Genomic DNA, 24,599 nt, shown 5'->3' with positions numbered 1-24,599 from the left:
GCCTAAGGCCGTACAGCTAGACTGTGGCAGAGATGGGAGTAGAACCCAGGAGTCCTGACACCCTGTTCCCTGCTCCATCTGCCACATGGAACTTTCTCCCCAATATTTATGCAATCTGAACACACTGAATGTACACAGGATCCCTATGAATAATATTCATCTGAGGCCCCTCTAAAGCTCACCGCCATGGGTCAACGTTCATTAGGTCACACAGTCCAAAAACCTACGAGCTCTCTGAAAGAGGCAGTGCAAACCAGAGCCCCTAAAGAAAGCAGCTGCTGTTTAGATTCATCCTCCATTCTGTATTCCTGCTTGGTGTTGAGCGCCAGGAACATTATTCTCTTGTTTCCACTGTGATGCATCAAACAGATGCTTTTCAGTGTTGAAGACATGGTGTGTGTACACTCCGCCTGCTGCTGGTGACAAATATACGGCCAACTCTCTCCCCCATAGGTATTGGGAATCAGGCCCACAAGCTTCAGATGAAAGCTCCAGATTTCTAGCCCAGCAAACCTTGGGATGCAGCCACACCATTACTGCAGACTTATTCCCTGAGAAACAGCTACCTCTGGAATTTATAAGGAGGAACATCATCAAAGTTATTTAGGAGCTTTTAAACATTTTACTTCCTATTAGCTTGTTATCTATCCTCTAGAGCAGTGGTTCCCCACCCGCGGCCCACGGGCTGCTTGCAACCCAATCAGCATGGCCCATGTGACATCCTTGGGGCCATACAGATGGTATATATATTGTGTGGATGCGGCTCACATAACACATAGACAGCGGCATGTGCGGTCCGCAATGGTAAATAGGTTGAGAATGACTGCTCTAGAGTAACCCTGAGGACTATTTTATTGCACACACAGTAAGATACAAATATACCTCTTGGCAAACAGAACAGGAGGACCAGGCTCACCTGCCTGCCCCTGGGATACCCAGCATCTAAACTCAATGGTCAGACCATCCACCACCACTCAGAGAATTCCTGAAACTTCATGGGCTTTCAGCTTCTATGGTATCTATATCTATCTACTACTCTATCTATCTATCTGGAGCTGGTCATACTGGTCTTGGATACTGCGCTGTTGGTCCAACTGTTGAATACAGTACTGTTGGCTGTCACTTCTTCCTGTTGGTCCAGCCCTAGAACAGGAGCTGTAGGTGTTGCATTCAGCGAACACACTTGCCTCTTACCCAGAGAGTTGGGTTCAAATCGCAGGTGAAAGGAATCTCTGATTAGTCCCTAATGGATCGTTATCAGCTTCCCCAAACTGTGCATGACTGGTGATGTCTGCTCAAAAGATGACCACACCTATGGGTTTTAGGGGCCACTACAGGTCACGACTGAAGGCATTAGTGATCAACAAGGAAGGCACTTGCCCCGTGCTATACCTGGCTCTACTAAATTCTCTCCCTTCCTTGATTTCAAAATCATTATAAAATATTTTCATAATTAAAACATTGTTTAATTCCTTATGCCCATAAAAAGAAATAGAATTCGCGTTGTAAATCCCAGGAGGTCATAAAAAGTGAATACGAGTAACTGCAAACTATCGAACTGTACAAACCAGCAGCTGAATAGAACAGAATAGAACCGAACCAATAGATAGATTAACACAATTAGGCCTTCAAGCAAAAACCAATAATGGTGGGTGGAGAGTGCAGGAAGTGATACCACCAAACAGGTCACAGCAATCAGGGCATAGATACCAACCCAGCCTAGAGATAACCAGGCTTTGGAAATGATGAAAGTGCAGCTATTTATATAGAGGACAGGTCACAGACTTCTGTGAAGTGCAGCTGGTTTTGTCAGAGCCGAGCAATCAGCGAGATCAATAGCCCATTTCATTAAATGGGGACTCCAAGCCTCAGGTTAGATCCAGCTCGTGCAGCTAGAGTGTCCCAAAGAGGTTCTTTCTCGTCTGCTCCTTTCTTTGTTCAAAACTATTCTTGTATATCATTTTTAGTGCTCACAGAAGCGAGCGAGTTACTGTGCCGGCTAGTGACAGACATGCTCCCCACACACGGCTCTGCCAATGCACCTCAGAGCACCCTCTTCTATTTCAGTCCCAGACTCTTGAAATGACCCTCAATCCTGACCTGTAGCACCCCCTGTTATTCTTGGTCCTGGGCCCCCACATGCAAAGCAACAGCTATGACAAACTGCAGTAGGGTGGAGGTGGATTGTAACATGCACAAACGACTCCCAGAGGACAGCTAATTCATTTCCTCTGATCATCCAGGTCTGTATTCTAAGTCCCCATCTTTCTGTCTGGCCACTGGCTTGCAGATTGTTTCAAAGCTCCATCTACGGACTCTGAAACTGACAGCAAGTGCTTCAACTTGGCAAGCTGAGCTTGGAGGCTGACATGTAAGCTTCTCTCGGAACAGATTTCACTTTTTACTATGCTAGGGGTTTATTTTCTCCACCTCCCACACCCCCTCTGCCCAGGCCCACTCCTACTGTAGAACTGTGGCAAAGTGAACACAAACAGCCTCTGAGCAGTAGATGAGGTAGTCCTAACAAACTGAGAGACCTTTAGTCAAAGAGGATATGTGGGAGGGCTTTGGTGGCTTGGGTGGGTGAGGGTAGGTTGGAACTGGAGGTAGAGTTTTGGCAGGTAGGGGTGAGTGCAGTGGGGTGTGGTGAGAGGATCAGCCAGCGACCACCTACTACTTAGGAACTTCCTCTTCTCTTCTGACCCCCCCCCAACCCCTCCACAGTTTCATGTCCTCAAAGAGCTACACTTCCTCCCGCACCCACCACAGATCTCTCCTTCCCCTGCAAGTTAAACTGGGGACCCACCTGCATGTACTGACCCTTTGGTACACAGTGGAGCCTAAACAAGCTACAGTTCCCAGAGAGCACCAGTTCACATGAGACCAGGATGTGCAGCGCCCCAGGTGCTGCTGCGAGTTAACCTGGGTAGCATTGCAAGGGGGAGGTGGCATGGCACACCAAGGTCCAGCACTGCCAGAGCTAGATACCAAGGTCACACTGATGCAGGAGGAGCCTTTATGGATGCTGCTGGTAGTCTCTTGGGTGAAGAGAGCTCGGTCAAGCTGTTGATTATATTGATACCAGGACAAGACTGGCTGGGACACTAGGATATTCCAGGACTATGAAGGCATCACATCACCTGGTCAGTAGATATGAGCTATAATCCAGTCCAATTCATCTGCTCTTCTCTGTGTCTCTGTCCGCATTATCCTGTGGTCCTAGGAAACTAACTTTGTGAGCGTTGCTCTGTCTACCCCAAAGGGTTTCTCTGGGTCTGTGTGACAGGGTGCTGGGCAAGAACAGCTGACTCAGCCCTCTGTCACGCCAGCTCCATTTAAGGGAAGTAAATTAGAACTGGCTAGAGAAAACCTGCACTAATTGGGGAATGGGAGAGGGCTGCCCGCCCAATTAACCTGGGGCTATATAAGAGGCTGGGATTAAGGAAGCCAGGGGAAGGAGCAAGGGAGTGGAAGCAGAGTGATGCAGTGTCTTGGGTGCAGACACTAGAACCACACTGTGTATGGTGAAAAGGTGGCGGAAGCACAACCTGTAAATAAATGGCACCAGTCGTTACTGAACCCCGGGGTCTCCATGTGACTTTATCAGCACAGCAGGGCCAGGAGCCAAGAGAGCCCTGCTGCGAACTGCAATGGTCTTCCCCCAGACAAGCCAAGACTGAGCAACACAAGGCCTTGTTCACCAATTTACCACCTTTAAACAATCCTTCCCCCTCACGGATGAGGCACTGAATGACAGCAAAGTGCCAAGGACTGGACACTCGCTGGACCTTGTCAACCTCACTCCTAGATCCGCTGATCACACTGACTGCTACAGAGCTACCTGTGATGCTTTGCCTCCACCCTCCAGGCGGACAGCACCACCTCTGGGCCCCTCCCATTCCCTGCAACCCTGTGCTTTCATGTAGCTGGGAGCCAAGCTATAGACATCGAATTCACTGTTTGACAGCTGCTGAACCTTCCCGGTTTGTCCGGGTGAGGCGCACCTGCTCTGCTGCTGCATGCCCCAGGTGCATCCTCTCACTCCATCAATTTTAATAGAAGGGACGCGGGCAAGACAGCACAGCAGGTGAAATGGGGAACCAGGAGTGAAAGGGTTACCTAGCTGTTATTATTTACATGTGCTAAAGGCCTCAGAGACATGTGGGAAGATAAAATCCCTGCCCCAGAGAGTTTCCAATCTAATGCTACTTCCTCTGCTCTCACCTCTCGCTCTAGGAACATGTCTAATGGGAGCCTCAAGGAGCCAGTTCGAGAGGAAGGATGGTCCAGTGGTTAAGGCATTGGCCTCGAACCTGGGAGATCCAGGCTCAATTTCTTGCTCTGCCACCATCTTCCCCTCCCTATGCCTCAGTTCTCCAACGGTAACATGGAGATAATAGCACCGCCCTGCCCTGCCTCACCAGGGTGTTGTGAGGATAAATACATTAAAGATACTACAGCAGATACTACAGATATACTGAATGCATCCGATGAAGTGAGCCGGAGCTCACGAAAGCTCATGCTCAAATAAATTGGTTAGTCTCTAAGGTGCCACAAGTCCTCCTGTTCTTTTTACGCTCAGATACCACAGCAATGAGGGCAATGCAAGTACCATAGAAAGACTTATATGCAGGGATGGGCAAGGCTCTGGAACTGAACTCCACTGGATATTGGAAATGTTCTGATCCCAATCCACACTCAGCCATTCAGGCTCCTTTCCAGCTGGGCTGACCTGGGACCCTTCGAGCCAAACTCCCTGAAGCTGGGACACAGGTCAGGATCTGAACTCTGTGACCTGGGCCCCTCTCAAGGCACCATGCGCTCTTTGGGGCAGGGCCTGTTCCTTCTCACTCTCTCTGGACAGCACCTAACACACACTGTGGTTGCTTTTGTAATGCCAATAATAAACCAGCTGCGCAATAACTCTCCACCAGAAGGTCATGTGCAAAGCAAGGCCCACGCACAGGCAGGAGGCGTCTACGGGTGGGTAGGGTTAGATTGCTGCCTGGAAGTTATTTCCTGGCAGCCAAACCATTGGAAGGTCTTTCTACAGGGTATATTCATCCTCTTTAAAAAAGTCTTTTTCCCCACAGGAACGGCATTCACAACACTGACACCACTGTCTACCCCTACCAAGGCTTCCCCTCACCCACACAAACAAACAAACAAACAAAAAAACCTCTCCAACAAGCAGAGGTTTTGACCCTAAGTTTTGACCCCAGGAAAGAAGAGCCATGAAGTCCACTAGGGACTTAGCTATGGTTATTGATTTTACATGGAAGGTACTCAGAGGGGCAACAATATGAAACTCTGAGGAAAAGAGAGAGAATGGATTTTTCATGGGACTGAGAGACAGTGTACAGAAGGAAAAGGCTCTACACAGCCACTAGATTTAAAGGGAGAATGATATCTTGCTGTCTGTCTGTCTGTCCGTCTGGAACAGGCAACAAGACCTGCCTGTTATGATCCAAAGGAAACAATGGACACGGACAGATACCGTGACTGCACAGATTATGGGAGTAAGGGGGCACACAAACACTGTTTATCATTTCTGGAATCAGGAGGAGGGAAATCAGCCCAGCTGAGACTGTGTCACATGGGTTGTCCTGCGGCTGATAAGTTACTGTACAGCCCATCCCAGGCACCCTTTGCTTTTAATGTTTAGGAGATACAGGCTATGCTGTATTAATATGCAAAGTGTGCCTGCCTTCCCAATTAAATGGAAAATGCTGTGATTAAAACCAGCCAGATGATATTAGATGGATAGTGCTGAACTGTGGGCTTTATATCCTATGTACAGAAGCCCCACAGGAGTACTGATGGAGTACATGCCAGGGAGATTACCAAAGGAAAATCAGAGACAGGAATGGAAAGTGCTTGAGGAAGCAGGAGAGAGAGAAAATGAGGCAGCTATTTACAGGAGGATGCAATTAACACAGTGCTTCATCTTGGTCTCCAAGACATGGGCCCTCTGGGCCACACAAACCTGGGAGGAAAACGACCACCCACACCTAGAGGAGCTAAGTCCTGGTCGGACATCTTGAAGGGAATAGGCACCGGAGCTCATGGGAGCTGAGTCCTGTGGCACTATCCTCAGAGGGGGAGTGAATCGTGGCATAGGGCCCAGAGAAAGCCACAGTTCTTGGGAGCAGAGCGCTGCTTCAGGGCTATTTTCCCTGTCCCATTTCCCCTTACAGCAGGGTCTTTGCATCAATACTTGCTCTCTTACAACCTCAGTGGAACAAGGAGGGGAAGCAGCAGAGAAGTAAGGCATGACAGTTAATTAAACCCAGGAAGAGGAGAGAGAGAATGAAACAGGAGGGATTAATAACTAATTGCAGAATCCCCTGTTCCCTGCTGGGAGGGGCTCACACTGAATTCCCCACCTCGCTGTAACCCTCCCTGCTGCACTCTGCATCTCAGCCCTGGGTCACGGAACCAGGTCCCCCCGACTTGCTTCTCCTTTCCATCTCTGAAAGCTGCGCCTTGTCATTGACGTACTCTGTGCCCATTTCATGACTTGCATTTAATTAACAGAGATGGCAAAGTCAGGTATATTTATGGGGACTTCTAATCCTCACACTTATATTTCAGTTGCTATGGGTTTCCTTCCAGAGTTCATTCCTTTTTCTTCCCCAGCCCCCACCATGTAACTTGCACCAGAATAAAATCTAACATATTTTGCTAGTATAATTGGCTGTATATTTTAGGAGTCCATCTATCCCCGTGTGCGTTGAGAGAGGAGCCCTTCAAATAACTGCCATGGGGACAGAAAACCCTAAAGAAGTGAGCCGGAAATGTTTTTCTTTCATTCCAATGTTTGGTGTTAAATTGTTACAGCCAACTAGCCTGATTCCGGAGGGGAGCGGAGCCTGAAGTCAGTAAGGGGCAGTGGTGTCTCAAGATTGGGCCCCGAGTATGTCTGGTTGCCCTGTCGCTGCTGCCATACTCCACCCGTCAGGGAATAATGGGATCCCTGCTTGGGCTAACTAACAAGTGCCGATTGCCTGTCCCAGTATGTAGCACTAATGAAGTGCGGATGCCTGATATGTATTAATAAAGAAGTGCTGATAACGAATTGTGTCTCAATGGTACCCTCCCATGGAAATTCCCATAGGAGAGCATTCAGAGGCCCATGAAACCCTGCAAAGGGCAGCTTGCATTACTTCTGTCAGCCCTTCCCCCAAAGGGGATAGGGTAAGGGGCCCATGGGGAAGGCAGGGGGTTCAGTCACCCAACCCAATGGTCCCCTTGTTGCTTTCATCCCCCTCCCCTAGGCAAAGTGCCCTTGCAGACACTTTCATCCAAAGATCTCCAAGTGCTTTACCAACATTAATCCTCACAATCCTTCTGTGGGGCAGGGAAGTACTACTATCTTAGCCAGTCGCTAAGAGGAAATTTGCCTCAATCCCCACACTGAGTCAGTGGCACAGCCAGGAACAGAACCCAGCTCTCCTGTCTCCCTTGCCCTGGGTCTTAACCAGGGAGATTGAACTGGCCTCTCAAGTGGTGAGTCAGTCCCAGCAGTCAGAACCTGAGCAGTGTGTAGGGGGAAGCCCCGCACCGTTACTGCCAGCTCTCTATCTGTTCTCTGCATCCTCCACCTCCGGAGCTCCCTATCCAGCACATGCAGAACCAACTTTACATGCACAAATACAGTTCAAGGGTTGAGCGGCCTTCCACAAAATATACATACACTGCTACCATTCACATCAAACTAATGGCTTTTTTGCTAGTTAGTACCCAGTGACTGGGTGTTTCTGAGCAAGGGGAACTGTATTTTATATAGAAAGGTTGTTTTCTGTCCAGCTACAACTTCAACATTCAGCCATAAGGCTAGATTCTGATCACACTGACTACTACCTGATTCCACCATTGGCCTCAGTAGGACTCTTGGTGGAGTACGGTGCTAATTAGCAGGAATAAAGGCATCTGAGTTTAGCCCTCGATCCACTGGGATGGCTGACCCACTCTGGGCACAGAATTCACTCTCAAGAGAGGGAACAAAACATGCACATATCCAGTTGTCTACTAGCAGCACCAAAACAAAGGTAAGCCAATCCCCTTCATCTGCACATGGGATCCCCACTGCAGGTACTACGCCCTGAAGGCAATGAAAATACCTATTTCAACTGCAGATCGGCAGCTCGAGTCCTGCACAAAAGTTATTTACCAATGGCATGTAAAAGGATGGCACGATTTCCATACCACAGAAACCATCCTCACACGAAATGCTCCAGCTAGAATTCTCAGCAGAGAGACCATGGATGGAAAGGGGAAGGAGACTGACTTACCCTCTTAACCCTGGAGCTGGTCACGGCAAATCAATCTCAGGGCACTGCTTATTGCTGCACCTGTTCTGGGGATAAAGAGGAGAGCTCAGTTCAGCACCTTGCAAGAGCACTAAATTGTCACACACGTTCATGAACCACCACCCCCCCCCCCCCGTATTTAATCAGTACACAGTCGGGGAACAATAAAAATGTGGAGTCTGTATCTAAGAGCCTGGTCAAAAGGGGATGCTCTGTCTGTGGATGAGACTGGAACTGGAACCAAAAGATTATGGTAAATATACAGTGAGCACAGAGATAATGTCAGCAGATATAGCTCATCCAAGGGACTTTCTTCCATAGTGATCTGTAAGGGGGAAAAAAATACTACCTGGGATCCAATTCTGCAGCAGTCCAGCTCTGAACACGCCCCTTGATGGCGACGGGAACTGGCTGCATGGAATGGCACCATTCACTAGCGGGCCTGGGAGATGGCGAGGGTAAGTATCTCACACTGAAGACCCTCCACACTTTGCAGGATCAGGCTCATAAAGATTCTACTATGAAAACACGTCTTTGTACAGAAGGACCCTTCCACATAGCCACAATGATAAAAAATATAGGCTAAGAAAACATTTCCCTCCTATCCAAACTCTGACCCAAAGAGATTTCACAGCCTTCCATTCCCTGTTGAATTTGGATAAAATAGCATAAAATGAGAGGGAGAGAGAGATTTTTCAGGACACTTCCTGTATTTCTTTTAAAGCACTATTAGAAAAGGACCCTCGAAGGAGGGGATGGAATTAGTTTCCATAAAGTTGTGATACAAGCACTCCCCGCAGAAAACACACAGTTAGGGCTGAATGCTACTGTGTTCTGTCGTTCGCTCTCTCATTTTTCTATCATTTCTCTCCGGTGGCGGGAGTTGGCCTCGCATCTCTAATTCAGAATTTCCCACATTCTCCAACTTTATTTCCAACATTAACATTATTTAAACATCACCTTCTTTTTTTCCTTCCCTCTTCTATGAATTTCACGGTCGACTTTCTTTTTCTTTTTTTTTTTTTAATGATGGTTTATTAAGAAAAGCTGACTATACCTCTCCTCCGTCTGCTGGAACAGCTCTGGCAAATAAAAAACCCACCTCGCAGGAGACAGTTTTATTCTGTTGATCGGAAGTCTGCCAGCCCAATTTATGATTGAACATAAGATCTCCAAATCTGAATTTATGTCTTGTAGTATAACGACAGGTCAATGAGATTAAAAGTATGTTCATGAGAGAGCTGTAAGGCAATTTGAGTTTCATGGGCCTGTGGTGATTGGGCATTCAGTCTAAGAAAACCTGCCTTAATAAAGCACTTGCAGTCCCCGGAAACAATCTGCACGTTTTTCATTATTGCAGCCTTGCTGTGGTCTCCTTCACAAACACCCCCCAGAGAGAGAGAGAGCGCGAGTGAGAGAGAGCAACTCTCCCCCTCCTCCCCTATTTGAATGAATCCATCAGGGAAATTGTGCCAATAATAAATGGGCTGAATTAACAATGGAAACTTTTTTTTTTCCATGATCAAATGGTTCAGACAATGTAATGAGGGAAAGAAAGAAGAAAAAAAGGATGAAAATCCAAACTTTGCAGTGATAACAGTGTTCTGGCAGGTCCCCCAACCCCAAATGAAAAATGCATGGGGTTAAATGCAGACCAATGGCCTTGACAGTCATAGGGTGAAATTCACCCCATGCATGGGGACCTGTGCACTACAGAACCCCCCATATGCCTTTAACTTGGGGCTTAAGTGAGGCTTAGCTGGCACACATGGCCTCATCTGGGCCCTCTGAACTGGAGTGAACTTTTCCCATGGATACAGGTCCTAACTGCAAAATTCAGATCTGGACCCAAAGCTCCTCAAAGTTCGGGGGATGGGGTTGGATTTCACATCTCAGGGGTTGGTTCAGCTCATTATGGCGATGGGAACCTCTGCAAAACTTCAGATCCAAATTCAAGCTACCCCCAAGTTTGGAGGGTTGAAATCCAGGGGTTGGGTGCAGAATGTTACAGTAACAGAGAAGATCAGATCTGGATCCAATGTTCTCCTGGGGCTCAAAGCAGCTTGGCTCCACAATTTCAGTTCTTTATGAGATGTTTCCATAGCACCTAGTACAATGGGGGAATGATCTCAGTCGGGGCCTCTAGGTGCTGCTATAATTAAAATAATAAATAGCTTGAATGGATCTATCTAAACTAATCTTGGTATTTATACCTTACCACTCACTGCTGCTTACTGAGCATCTCTGTGGTATCTGAGTGGTTAATAAAGAATACACAGGGGCCCATTAACAGTGAATGCTGGCTGTCTCTAGAAAGCTTCAAGGACCACTATTCTCCAGGTCCCCATCTCCAACGTAGGGTAAAGAAATTCCAGGAGAGGCTTGTTTTCCAAATCCAGGTCTGATGCAACCCAAGATGGTGGAAATGTCCTGAGCACTGCTGGTTTAATGAGATTGGTGACAATGCAAGATGGTGGAACTATCACGCCATCAGCTGATCTCACCAGATTTCTGCATTCTGGAGCCGAGATCTCACCAGAACAGCTCACTAGATTTTTGGCACTGTCAAACCTGACTCTTTTCCCAGCTCTGGCATCAATCCCAAATTCCTAAAGCTAATCCAGTTTCAGAACCGAGCACTTCCTCCTTTCTGGACAACAGAGATGGGCACAGCAGTGTGAACAAACCCTCCGAAAAGTCATTTCACCTTTTTCCTTTGAACCTGTTTTGTTCCTCTTCACTCTCTCCCTTGTAATTACGAAAATGTTCAGGAATGTTTAATTCAGGAAAAGTGTATGGGACTTGATCATCCACTGATTGGGAAAAAGACTCACTTCCACTTGGGTACTGCTTAACTGAACGAAACACTTCATTTCCCTGATGAATCTAAGATCTTCCAGCCCAGAAGTGAGAGCCCCAAAGTCACCTTGGCATGATTTTAAGAGATGCCAAGAACTCACAACTCCAGCTGACTTCAGTAGGCATTCGAGGTTCTCAGCACCTCTGACAATCAGCTGGCAATGCTAAATGAATAGAGCAGGAGTGGGGGGAATGCAAAACATACCTGAGAACACTAGAGAAGCTGAGTGAAGGAGTCTGAAAATGGATAGGGGCAGTAACAAGATGGCAGAGGGCCGTGGCCTTCTCTGAGCTTATATAACTAAAGGAGACAGTCCTGCTATTTGGCTGCTTCAGGCAAAATAAAAAAAGCTTCCAAATCTGGGTTCCCTGTGTAGCTGCCCCATGCAACGCTCAAGGGGCCAGTACATGTTTGTTGAGCAAACCCACCTCTGATAGGAGAGGAGATACCAGGATGTTCCTGCTTTGTCTTTGTTTAATCTGTTTTGTCGTCAGGCAGGGCAGCCCGCCAACAAAAGTTCCCCTTGCCTAAGCTTCATGGGCGGACTGACTTCAGAATTTATACAAATAAAAGAAGAAACTAAAAGTGCCGGCAGCACCGATCTGATTACAGAGTCATTTATTTTCTGGTCGTTAATAATTTGTGCAATAAAAGATTGCATGCCTTTCTGAGTTAGTAGGAGTTATTGGCACAAATTTCCCTCCACACTGGTGTGAGTCTGTGCTTGGAACATAAATTATTAGTTTCTTATCGCTTTCCTCTTCATTTTTCATGCTGCCATGGCTAGATCGCCAGAAGCCAACCCCTGAGTCTCGGTCTTATTTTATGCTGCAGGAGAGAAGCAACGAAGGCAGTTATTCTGTCTTTAATTACACAAACCCGCTCTGTAACACCCCGCTCCCTACCTCAGTACTGGCAGGTGTGTGCACCGTATTGTGTTTGTGTATATGTAACTGCCTGTGGAGATAGGCAGGTTACTCTGCCATCCGCCAGAGACATCTCTAATGAAAGCAGCATTCGTTGACAACACTCGGAGCCATGAAATGACAAGCTTCCACCACGCTGCCAGCTCCTGTCAGATATCCATCTGGAATATGAGCGAGACGGTTGCATGTGTGTGTATCTCAATGAACAATCCTACTGGCTGTGGTGTGTGCATGCACATGCTGTGGGGCGGGGAGCAGGGGGGGAAGAGTATTTATGCACCTCTATTGAAGAGCAGGAGGCAAATATCAAAACACAAACCTTCTGTGCATTCGTGTCATTCAGCAATATCGTGGGTCCTACACAAGGCGGTTATGTCCCCAATCAAGGGCAAAGAGGTTTGATGTCAACAGCTGAAGAAAAAGTGGTGCATCTCTTCCTGATGTCCAGAAGGGGAGGTACCATGGCTAAGGAAAAAGAACAGGATCAGGAGACCTCAGTTTCTCCATCTGTCAAATGGGATACTTACCCACTTAAAGTATTTTGAGATCTATGGATGGAATGTGCTAAGGATGACCATTCATTTCAAGATATCACATTGACGAGGGTTCTGCGTGCAGGAGTGTCCACATTTCTGCTACACCTGGCACGGAGCAGGTGCTCTTTGGAGGTAGCCACTGCTTTGGCATATGCCACAGCTCACGCATATTCTATACCAAAAATTCTCAACCTTCTTCATACTGTGGCCCAGCAACCAGCTCCTATCGACGCACCCCCTTTGGTGGTGTCCCAGAAATTCTTTACACCGCTGCCTGCTCACCTTCAAAGGAAGAGCCGATTCCTGTAGAATGCATCGCCGGAAACGGGGCAGTACGTGCTGGGGTCGCCTCAGCCATCTGCAGCGCACCCACTTGCAAAAGTCTGATCCAATCCTGCACTTTGGAAGAAGAATGGAGACAGGAAAGGGGGATCAAGACTTGGGGTTACCACCCACAGGTTCAGAACCACTCTTCCGTATAGAACACTCACTGTAACACACTACAGGGTGCTGACCCGACTTTCAGATTTACGGATCCCCTTCCTGCACCCTTTCCTTATACGCCACAGGTGACTCCAATCACTCCTGCGGCCACAGTGGAAGCCCTGTATCTTCTCTCACAGATGTTTTCCAGGCCACATACTTCGAATGCCAAATACCTGCTGCCCAGAGCTGTTAGCGGGAGAGGAGGAATGGCAGTGTTCTAGCCAGATGTGTATTACAAAGGGCACATGTGCACCAGACTTCGGTGGAGCTGTATACTAGATATCACAGAGAGTTTTACTCAGCTTTACAGTCTACAGAATGCGATTCCCTTTCCATTATGGCTAAGTGTAAGCATCCCTATCGAGGCCTGATGGAATCTATCAATAACAGAATGATGTGACATGCTTAGGGCACCCCTGTGTACATATATATGTTACAAGCAACACATGTTCCTCTATTCTAGGAGGATTTATAACAGTGGGCTTGAGCAGGAGCAGCACACACATAAGGGCATAGTGTCACTTCAAGAGTGATTGATGACACAGTGCTTGGCATGTCTCTGGTGATTATGCTGCATTGGCGAGTCACTGATCATTTCAAAGTGATGTTAATGTCCACAGGGTAACATCTACCATGTCCATGGTAGGTAGTGTGCTCCAAATGTCCACTCTGAACTGTTCTCATTATTTTTCGAAGGGGTTATCATGGTGTGGCGGCACCAGGGCTCTGTTAAATTGGGCTAAGTTCTGCTGGAACAGGAGCAGTCTTTCTCCTGCAGAGTATTTAAAAACAATCTCTCTCGCCATCAGTATATAACAGAGCTGGAGAGAAACACGCTATCCTCATCAAGTTTAGAGCGACACCCTGTTGTAGTTTAGGAAACCAACATGCTAGGGAACATCCCTTAGATTGCTATTGAACTGAAGCATTTATTACACACACACAAAACCCCAGCCCACCCACCGCTACATCACTGAGAAATTATGTTTTAAAACTCCCCGCTGAGCTAAACCCATGAAAATAGGAAGTTTATGTTGGAAATTTGATGTAGGATTAACTATAGCAGCAATAATCCTGCAGCTATAATAAGCACACTTTAAAAAAATAAAAAAAGAGAAGGCAAACAACGTAGCTGCATGCGTTTTCGCTGTGCAGACGCTTCCAAAAAACAGTTTCAAAGAAAGCCAGGAGCTGGTCTGCTGAAAAGGACCCACAAACACCCTTCCAGGTCAAGGAATGCAGCATAGCTCAAAATAGCGACCTCCCCCCACCCCCGACAGTCAAGGGGCAACGCTGGAGGAGACCAAAGGCAACCCTGTAGCACCCCTACTGGCAGAGAAAGACCTAATTTGTACATATAGTTTCTCATGCCTGCTGGATGCAAACAAACCCTGTGCTCCTCTCTGGCTCTCTTGCTCCTGGACTGACATAGCCTGTGTTGCCTGATGTCACTACTCAGGCACCTCCCTATGTCCCAGCTTGCACAGTACAGTCACACAAAGGACTGCAGACACCACTACAAATTCCATCCAATCCCTAGTGGTGTCAAGGATGACGTCTTTGACTTGACATGGGTATCAGAAAGTGGGTGCAGTAGAAGGCTCCATGGATGCAGAGAAATCCAGAAAGAAGGGTGTGATAGAGCACCAGGCACTTTTTGGATCTGGGGTTTTTGTTTGTCCCATTACAGAGCCCAGGGGCCAACCGTGCAGTCAGGATCCAGCCTGAAACCTGCCCAAACTCTGGGGTTTTTGTCCAGGACCATCCCTATTAACAAAGAGATGGGAAAGGAGAAAAGTGCTGGGGGGCCCTTGGTGGAATTCTCCTTGATACTCTGAAAGGTCCTCCAGGCTGTCTTGTGACCTTTGGAGCTACAGAAGACAGTTCCCAAGTGCTCTTAGGAGCACAAGCTCACCCTGCCTTTGATCAGTTTCAAGAAATGTATCACTCCTTTTTTCCATTTACCCAAGAGGAGTCTCTTTGTCACATACCCATGTGGAATTTGTTTTCCTGCCACCAACACCTGCCAAGGCCATGCTTTCTATAAAATAAGATGGCATCAAGCCAGTAAAGCTCATCAAAAGACTGCCTCTGCGCCGCCTCTCCAAAAAGCTACACCTGGTGACATTCACATCCCTGTGCTGGCTGGCTGAATACCACTTCTCACTGTGAAAGAAGGGGCCAGTGAACTCCATGAACATAAGAACCATTATACTGGGTCAGACCAATGGTCCATATAGCCCAGTATCCTGTCTCTGACAGTGGCCAATACCAGGTGCTTCAGAGGGAATGAACAGACCAGGGAATAATCAAGTGATTACTGTAGCTGTTGCCTATTCCCAGCTTCTGGCCAACAGAGGCTAGGGATGCTTCAGAGCATGGTTTTGCATCCCTGACCATTCTGGCTCATAGCCATTGATGGACCTATCCTCCATGAATTTATCTAGTTCTTTTTTGAACCTTGTTATAGTCTTGGCCTTCACACCTTCTGGCAAAGAGTTCCACAGGTTGACGGTGTGTTGTGTGAAGAAATACTTCCTTTTGTCCCGTTTAAACCTGCTGCCTATTAATTTCATTTGGTGACCCCTACTTCTTGTGTTACGAGGAGGAATAAATAACACTTCCTTATTTACTTTCTCCATACCAGTCATGATTTTATAGACCTCTATCATATCCCCCCTTAGTCATCTCTTTTCCAAGCTGAAAAGTCCCAGTCTTATTAATCTCTTCTCATATGGAAGCTGTTCCATACCCCTAATCATTTTTGTTGCCCTTTTCTGTACCCTTTCCAATTCCAGTGTATCTTTTCTGAGATGGGGTGACCAGAACTGCACACAGTTTTCAAGGTGTGGGCGTACCACGGATTTATATAGAGGCAATACGATATTTTTCTGTCTTATTCTCTGTCCCTTTCCTAATGATTCCCAACATTCTGTTCGCTTTTTTGACGGCCGCTGCACACTGAGTGGATGTTTTCAGAGAACTATCCACAATGACTCCAAGATCTCGAGTGGTAACAGCTCATTTAGACACCATCATTTTATATGTGTAGTTGGGATTATGTTTTCCACTGTGCATTATTTTGCATTTATCAACATTGAATTTCATATGACATTTTGTTGCCCTGTCACCCAGTTCTGTGAGATCCTTTTGTAACTCTTCACAGTCTCCTTGGGACTTAACTATCTTGAGTAGTTTTGTATCTGCAAATGTTGTCACCTCCCTGTTTAGCCCTTTTTCCAGATCATTTATGAATATGTTGAATAGGACTGGTCCCAGTGCAGGCCCCTGGGGAACACCTCGCTCCATTTTGAGAACTGACCAGGCACATTTAAAATCACTGGTGAAGCAGAGACAGGGAGTCAGAGGGTGGTTGCAGTGGGACATGGCCTGTGAAATTTTTGTGGGCTTAATGACAGCAGACAGTTGCTTCAGCAGTCTATTGGGCAAGTCCAGCAACTGACATGGAAATGGAACTGGACTCCAGCATGCTGAGAGGGACAGGTTCAAACCATGCCAAGAATCCCCTGGCTGGGTGGTCTGGTTGCATACCATTTTCAAACAACCCCTGGAAATCTGTCCTGCACCCTTTGCTCAAACCTTACCAGACCAATCTGAATAGCAACAGAGGAATGGTCACTACAAGGTGAGATGCTACCAGGGCAGCACCAGACAGGAAGATAAGTTAAACAAAGAGCATCTCTGAGACTCTTAGAAAAAACAGTGTTTCTCCCATTTTAACATCTTATAGTAGCTAAAATTACAGCATCACTGACAGGGCCTCTCCAGCCACATTCTGCCCAAGTGGTAGTGCTGGGAATATCCTTCTCTTCCCCTTCCCTATAATCAATGTGCAGCAGACCCCATTCCACCCCTAGTGACAAGTCTTTGTAGGTCATTTGACCAACAACTGAGGCACGCAAAACACACAGCAAACACCCATTGCTCAGCTTCCCAATTATACCCTCATGTATTGGGCACACAAAAAAGCTGGGCAAATCAATCAATCAATCAATAAATATTATTTAGGAACTGTATTACAGTAGTGCCTATGAACCCCTGTTGCGGACCAGCACTACATTGTGCGAGGCGCTGCACAAAGGCAATTTCTCTTCGAATATTCATTTGAATTTTCAAATGAATTTGCTTTGGCCATAACCACGTCCTTTCTTCCTTTTCAAAAAACAAACAGTTACTTGCTCATGAGCAACAATAATCACAGGAACCAAATTATCATCCTAAACTTACAGACAGGGAAACTGAGGCATGGGGTGATTTATGTGACTTGTGCAAAATCAGATAGCAACTCAGCAGCATGAGCCTGGAACACCAGACAATTCTGCCTCCTTACAGCCACATGGCCAGACTGTTTTTAAATGGGTGGTACACATCACTGACTGTCCAGGGCTCAAACAGTAAGCATAAAATAACTGACTTCTTCTTCCCTTAGACATAGATACTTCACTTTAGCTAAATATTTTTGCAAGGGGAACTGAATTTCTCTCCTTTCCCCTCACTTCTTCCCCCCATTTTGAGCTTTATATGTATCTCTTGAAAAATCTGTCACTGTGTACACACAATCTGTACCACACTTCATGAGGCACTTCAGGTTCAGTGAAGTCCTTGCCTTTTCAGTTCTAGATTTGTGTTTCTCCCTTCCAGGTATCAGAGCTGGATCTTGCACACATCTTCATTGTGGCACTGCTTTTTCCTGAAGTTATAACTCCATGATTCCTCTCCTCCTGCCTGAGACTAGCAACTGCAGCCATGGTTCTCAACCCAGGGCCCGCTTGCTGCCGAATCAGCACACAGCTGCAGCCCATGAGACATCCTCAGGGGCCATACAGGCAATATATATATTGTGTGGATGTAGCCCACATAACACACAGAGAGCTGCATATGTGGCCCACAATGGTAAATAGGCTGAGAATCACTGGACTAGAGAGTCAGGACTCTCAGATTCAATTTCAAGTCTGCCACTGACTCACCATGACCTTCAGGGCAAGTCACTCAGGCCATACTTTTCAAGCTTTAGTCACCCATATCCAAAATTAAGCCCTCAAAAAGTGACCTGATTTTCACAGGTGTTCAGCACCCACTGTTTCCACTGAGGTCAGTGGGAGCTATCTGAAAGCGTGCTAATGTTGAAAGTCTCATCATCCCATTCCCGCCCTTGCTGGAACATGACACCCCACATTCACCAGCCCAGAAATCAGGAAGCCAAAATTAATCCCAAACCTGGGTCTTCCCCACAGCTTCGCTGCCACAGCCTCACCCTGCTTCATCTTGAGAGCAAGTCCCTAACCCCAGTACAATAACTAGCACTCAGCTCTTCCGATGCCCAGGAAATCCTAAACTAGTCTCAAGTATCAGAGGCGTAGCTGTGTTAGTCTGTATCCACAAAAACAATGAGGAGTCTGGTGGCACCTTAAAGACTAACAGATTTATTTGGGCATAAGCTTTCGTGGGTAAAAAACCCACTTCTTCAGATGCATGGAGTGAAAATTACAGATGCAGGCATAAGTAAACTAGTCTGGCAGCGGACTTTAGAAAGGAGAAGCCTTCCTGCATGCAACTCAGAGGGTTAAATCAAAATCATAACCCTGTGCTTCTGATAGCACAGAGCTGATCCACCTTCCCCTAATCCTTTTACCATACCAGGCCAGGGCAGGAAATAAAAACCTTCCTGATTTCCCTGCTCAGGATCCAGAGCACTTTTAACATCCTCACAGCTCCAACCACCAAGAATTATATACTTTTTTTTAAAAAAGTCTGTGGGCTACTGAATTATATATATTTAATTTGCAGAGCCAGGCTTTTAACTAACCCCACCATGTAACCATTAGGTATAAAAAGTGCAGCCATTCAGTCTGCATCCCTTCTTACACACAGACCTTCTGGAGTGTGCTGTGACACCCCCCTCCCCCCCATGGCAAAGAAGGCTGGTGGACCTAACTGTAAGTAATAGGGTTTTTTTTTCTCTCTCTCTTTTTTGGGGGGGAGGGGAGAGGGCTTTAGTTAAATAAACAAATCATAACTATATTTTATAGCTACATAGTATTACAGATTAGATAAATAACAACAATAGTATAATCTACATGCACAGTTCTACAACCCATGCGGGGAGAAAGTCTATTCCCTAATGCCTGAGGGACCTGGGAGTGGTTTGAGGCACAGATTAACGTTAATAATGTGAACCAGCGTTAAGAGCATCTTCTTCCCAGCTGCACCCCTTCACCTTACCGGGGCTTGGGAAGCAAACACAGGCTGGGCCTGCACCCTCACATTAGGAGGCTTGAGGGTGGGGACAAACAACATACCATGGCCCGGGGTTGATCTCCTCCACCCCCAGCTGCACCTCTGGGAGTTGAGAGGTATTTCTGGCCGTTGGTGCAACAGGGTGCAGTGCGATGCACCCCTCTGAGTTGGACACAGACCCCAGCTTGGCTGGGAGGGGGAGACACCCTCCAAAAAAGCTGGTCCTGGAGAGGCAGGAGGCAGCCCCATCCACCAAGCAGAACCAGGTCTAAGAGGGTTCGGGTCAAGGGACGGAGAACCCCTTTGCCGCTGTCAGAACCGAGTGCAGGATCCGGACCCAGTGATACTCAGTCCTGTTCGGCAGCAGCCACAGCCAGCACCGAGCACAGGATCCGGATCCACCCGTTCGGTTTTCGGGGCCATGCTCGGTGCTGCCTGGGTCAGTCCGGCTGGGGACTGAGCCCCGTGCGCCAGATGCACGAGCTAGGCCGGTCCGGGGCCCCGGGGTGCGACCCCAGCACCCAGCCGCCGCCGGAGCCGCTTTGGAAGCGGAGCCGAGGCAGCGATGAGCCGCCGACACGTTTCAAGTAGTGAGGCCGCCCCGGCCGCTGCCTCCCCTGGGGCGCGGCAGCCGCCTAGGCACTCGGCCTGCAACGCGCCACGCCAGCAGGCAGCATGAAAGCGCAACAGTGCGTAGCCAGGGAAAGCAACAACAACACAACACACACACAGCAACACCACCACCACCACCACAGCAACACACAACACACACAGCAACCGCCACACTACAATACCACCACACACACACACACACACACACACACACAGCAACACCACCACAACCACCAACCACCACACACACAGCAACAACCACCACACACAGCAACAACACAGCACCACCACCACCACACACACACACAGCAATAACCACCACACATGAGACAGCAACAGCCACACTACAATACCACCACACATGCACACACAGCAACACCACCACACACAGCAACCACCACACACAGCAACAACACAACATGACACAGCACCACCACCACCACCACACACACACAGCAACAACCACCACACACAGCAACAACCACCACACACACGCACAGCAACAACCACCACACACAGCAACAACACAACATGACACAGTACCACTACCACCACACACACACACAGCAACACCACCACACCTAGAGCAACAACCACACCCAGAGCCTGAGAGAGCAACAATCACACACACAGCAACACCACCATACCCAGAAAGAGCAACAACCACACCCAGCAAAAACACCACACCTAGAGCCAGAGAGAGCGAAAACAACACACCCAGGCCAATAACCACTCAGTGAAAAAACCACACAGAGTAACAACCATACACACAGAGCCAGAAAGAGCAACACCACCACCACACACAAAGCCAGAGAAAACAACCACACAGAGCAACAACCACGAAGAGAGCAGAGCACAAAACAACCACACAGGCAGAGCAACAGCACTACAAAACATATGTACATGCACACACACAAAGCAACAGCATGCACACACACATGCACAAACACAGCAACACCACATATGCGCACACACAGAGTAACGCCACCCACCCACACATTGCAACAGCGCTCCCGGGTGTGCACACACTCAAAACAGCAGCAGTAACACACACCCCAATAACTCCAGAGCAACAGTGCACCCAAACGCACCCAACAACTTACAGAGCAACACCACACACATACCAACAACATATGCAGCAACAACACACACGCGCACAGAGCTAACATATAGGACAACAGCCCACGTACACCAAAAACATACAAACCAACACCACACACAAGACTATACAACTGCACACGCACAGCGTCTGCATATACAGGGCAACAATACAAATGCACACCAATAATACATATAGCAACTACCAAACACAAACACAACAACACCACACACGTAGAGCAATACCACTCACCCCACAACAACACTCCAACAACACATAGAGCAACACCACTGACAGAACAACACCAACACCACACACATAACGCACACCTACAATGGAATACGACACACAAACTCACACAGGAACAAACCACACACACAGGTACACAGCAATAACAAAGAGACAGAAGAATACACAAACAATGAAACCACACACACAGAGCAACGGAGGGAGAGGAGTAACATTGCATACCTAGAGCAACAGTAACCCAGACACACACTCAAGGCAACATGCACCCAGGCAGAGCAACAGCAAAAAAGGCATATTTACAGATGTATAGAGCAACACACAAACAGGCAAACTCACACTACTCAATATGACACAGATGCCCCCAAAGCAACCACACACACACTCCTCAGGGAAACAGCACATAGAAAGAGAGCAACAATATAAGGAGACATACCTTGAACAACAACAGAGAGAGGCAGAGTAACAAGACACACCAAAAGCACATACCTACCACAACACACAGAGAGCAACCACCCAGAGACAGCAACAACAAAACTCATAGCGTACCAATATACTTACTCACATAGGCACAGTGTGTGTGTGCGTGTGTTGTTAGCACATGTTAACAACCACATTTTAAAAATCTAGTCTAGATGAGACAGTGTGCCTCTAACCGATCAAGTTAAAGCTAGGTGACTTTAACATGTATGGCCGTATTGCCAACCCCAAATGTTCAAAAATAATGAGTCAGGCTCACCAAAAAATCATAAGATTGGCTTTAAAATCATGATATTATGTAAAAAAAACCTAATCGATTTGTTGTTCATTTTTATTTGCCTTCTGCTTTGAGCCTTTAGGGTGTACATGGGTTACATGTTGAAACTTACTCCACTGCCAGGAGGATCTGTAAACTTCCTTTTTCCTTAAGAATGAAAGCCAAAATCATCACATACTCACTTGACTCCAGGAGCTGGGGCTTTAAGGAAAACAATAATTGTCTTGAGACTCATGGCAAAATCAGAGTTGGCAATACTGTGTGGGTCACTCACAGAACAATCAACACACCTAGTCCAGGGAATGTGATGGTATAGGGATAGGAATCAGACACAGGAACAACCTCCTAAATCACAGTCAGAGAGCTGAAGGCCAGAAAGGTTCACCAGATCACCTAGTCTGACTTCCTGCATGCCAACATGCCATCACACACACTAAACCCAACAACTGGAATTAGACCAAAATATTACAGCCCAGAGGAGAATAAACTCAAAAAGCTATGCAGTGCCATCCTCCTCCCAGAGCAGGAGAGCATAATACCCTCCAGCAGCAAATGGCATTGCAAAAGGGAGCCAAATAACTCCAGAATGAGATCCCAACATCACAAGCAGACAAGTCCCCATCACTCAGTCCATGTCTGCCAGTGGGTTCCACTGCAGCTCTGTGAAGGCCACACAGAGGTCGGGGTTGGATTTGGCCCTAAACTCACAGTTCCAAGTTAAATTCAAGACTTATCCCACATATTTTCCCCCTCCAAAAACAACAACAAAACAGTCTTTCACCATTCAATTACAGGAGAGGGTGGGTGAGATTCTGTCACCATGAAACGAACTAGACTAGATCTGAGGCCTGAAATGATCTAGACTAGATGATCATGGCTTCTGGCTTTAAAGTCTATGGGTCTATGAGCAGTAGGTTTCACAGGTCCACCCAAGTGGCTCTACAACATCAGCTGCACGCAATGACACAAGCCTAGCACCCTCAGGACATCACATGATCATTTTGTGTTTACACTGGCACCCAGTACAATGGGATCCTGGTCCAGGATTAGGGCTTCTAGGCACTACAATAATACAAACAGACAAACAAATAATAATAGATCTGATTCTATTCAGCGTTATGGGCAACATTCGCACTTGGTGCATCTCCGCTGAAATCAGTGGAATTATATCAGGGATGAATTTGGTACAAACACCTCTCCCCTTTCTACCCCACCCCATCTGCTGGCTGTGAATGAAGGGATGAAGTAAGGTGAGTGGGAATTGTTTTCTTCTCTCTTTCTGCTTTTCCTTTAGCATCTGTGAGGGTGCCTCATTGAATCCCACAAAACCCAGAGAATTCAGAGTTAAGACTACAACTCTGCTTTGATCTACCACATTGCTGGGCCTGTCAGATCTCAAGGGAGACACCCTTGCTTTGGATTTATTTTCAGGCATTTTATAAAATATCTCCTTTATATGACAAAGGGCTTTTCATGTTTCAATGAGGCATTTAAAAAAAATCTCACTTGTTTACCAAAATGGTCCCACTTTCAAAATTTACCTTCCTGGAAATCATCTTGTGACAGGGAAGCCTCATTGTATCTCAAGCAAGGATGTTTCATTGCAATGCCATCACAACTCATCATAAAGAGATAGAATTTCACCCCACGTCATCAAGTCATATACTGATGGCGGGGTGGGCGGGGGGGAATTTTCCTCACAAGTTTGTTTTGCAGGGAAAACAATGTGGCAACCTCTGGGAGAAAAAAAAAAACAGGGTAAGGACAGTCTGACATCCCTCCAGAAAAAAGGGAGGCTTAATTTTTTCACAATCATCACAACCCCTTTGCACTTTGTTTTAGTGGGGTTGAGAAAAATGCACAAGGTTGTACATCATACCAGAGCTGAACAGTGGCCATAAGTGGATGTTAATATGAATGGGATTTACACCCACTTAACAACAGAGATGCATTTGGCCTTGTGTGTTATGCAATACATAGGAACTGGGGGGGCAATTAAGCCCTGAATATTGAACCTTAGCTCTAAATACATATCCTGGATTTGAATGTTTAAAGTCAGACCCTTTTATGCTACTTTAAAATAGAGTCCCTTCAGAATGCAACCAATTTTCAAATATAGCCACTTATTTTGGGAACCCAACTGAGATACCTGGTACCTGATTTTCAGAGATGCAGAGCACCCACAGGTTCCTGTTGACTTCTCTTGGCGCTGTGATGCTCAGCACCAATGAAAGTCCCTTCATGTGTGAAGGTGGGTTCCCAAAAATTAAGGCACCCAAGATCAGTGGCCATATTTGTGAATTTTTGGCCTAAACTTTTTGTTTTACACTAGAATTAAAAAGAAAAGGGGAACACATACAGACATACGTACGTATGGATGTGCATGCGTTCGTGCGTAAACTGTCTCTCAGAGAAAAGTATGCAGAACAGAAGGCTTGGCAGTTACCAGGATACTGCAAAGAGGTTTGCAAATATACTGAGATAATATTTTGCAATATGTACTAAGT

At 46.9% G+C, this 24,599-nt stretch overlaps 1 long non-coding RNA gene across 1 annotated transcript; it reads right to left on the bottom strand.

Moving 5' to 3' along the window:
* Positions 1-11,775: 11,775 nt before the first annotated feature.
* LOC122463235 lies at positions 11,776-19,923 on the bottom strand. The gene is made up of 4 exons (XR_006286405.1): positions 19,441-19,923; positions 12,917-13,033; positions 12,418-12,563; positions 11,776-12,000 (listed from the first exon to the last, which is right to left on the bottom strand). It is a non-coding gene; the product is annotated as an uncharacterized LOC122463235 (long non-coding RNA).
* Positions 19,924-24,599: the final 4,676 nt, after the last annotated feature.

Source organism: Chelonia mydas, chromosome 18, assembly GCF_015237465.2.
Source record: "Chelonia mydas isolate rCheMyd1 chromosome 18, rCheMyd1.pri.v2, whole genome shotgun sequence".
NCBI classification, from domain to species: Eukaryota; Metazoa; Chordata; order Testudines; family Cheloniidae; genus Chelonia; species Chelonia mydas.
Note: the sequence above shows the minus strand (reverse complement) of the source record. Positions and strands in the feature narration are given on the sequence as shown.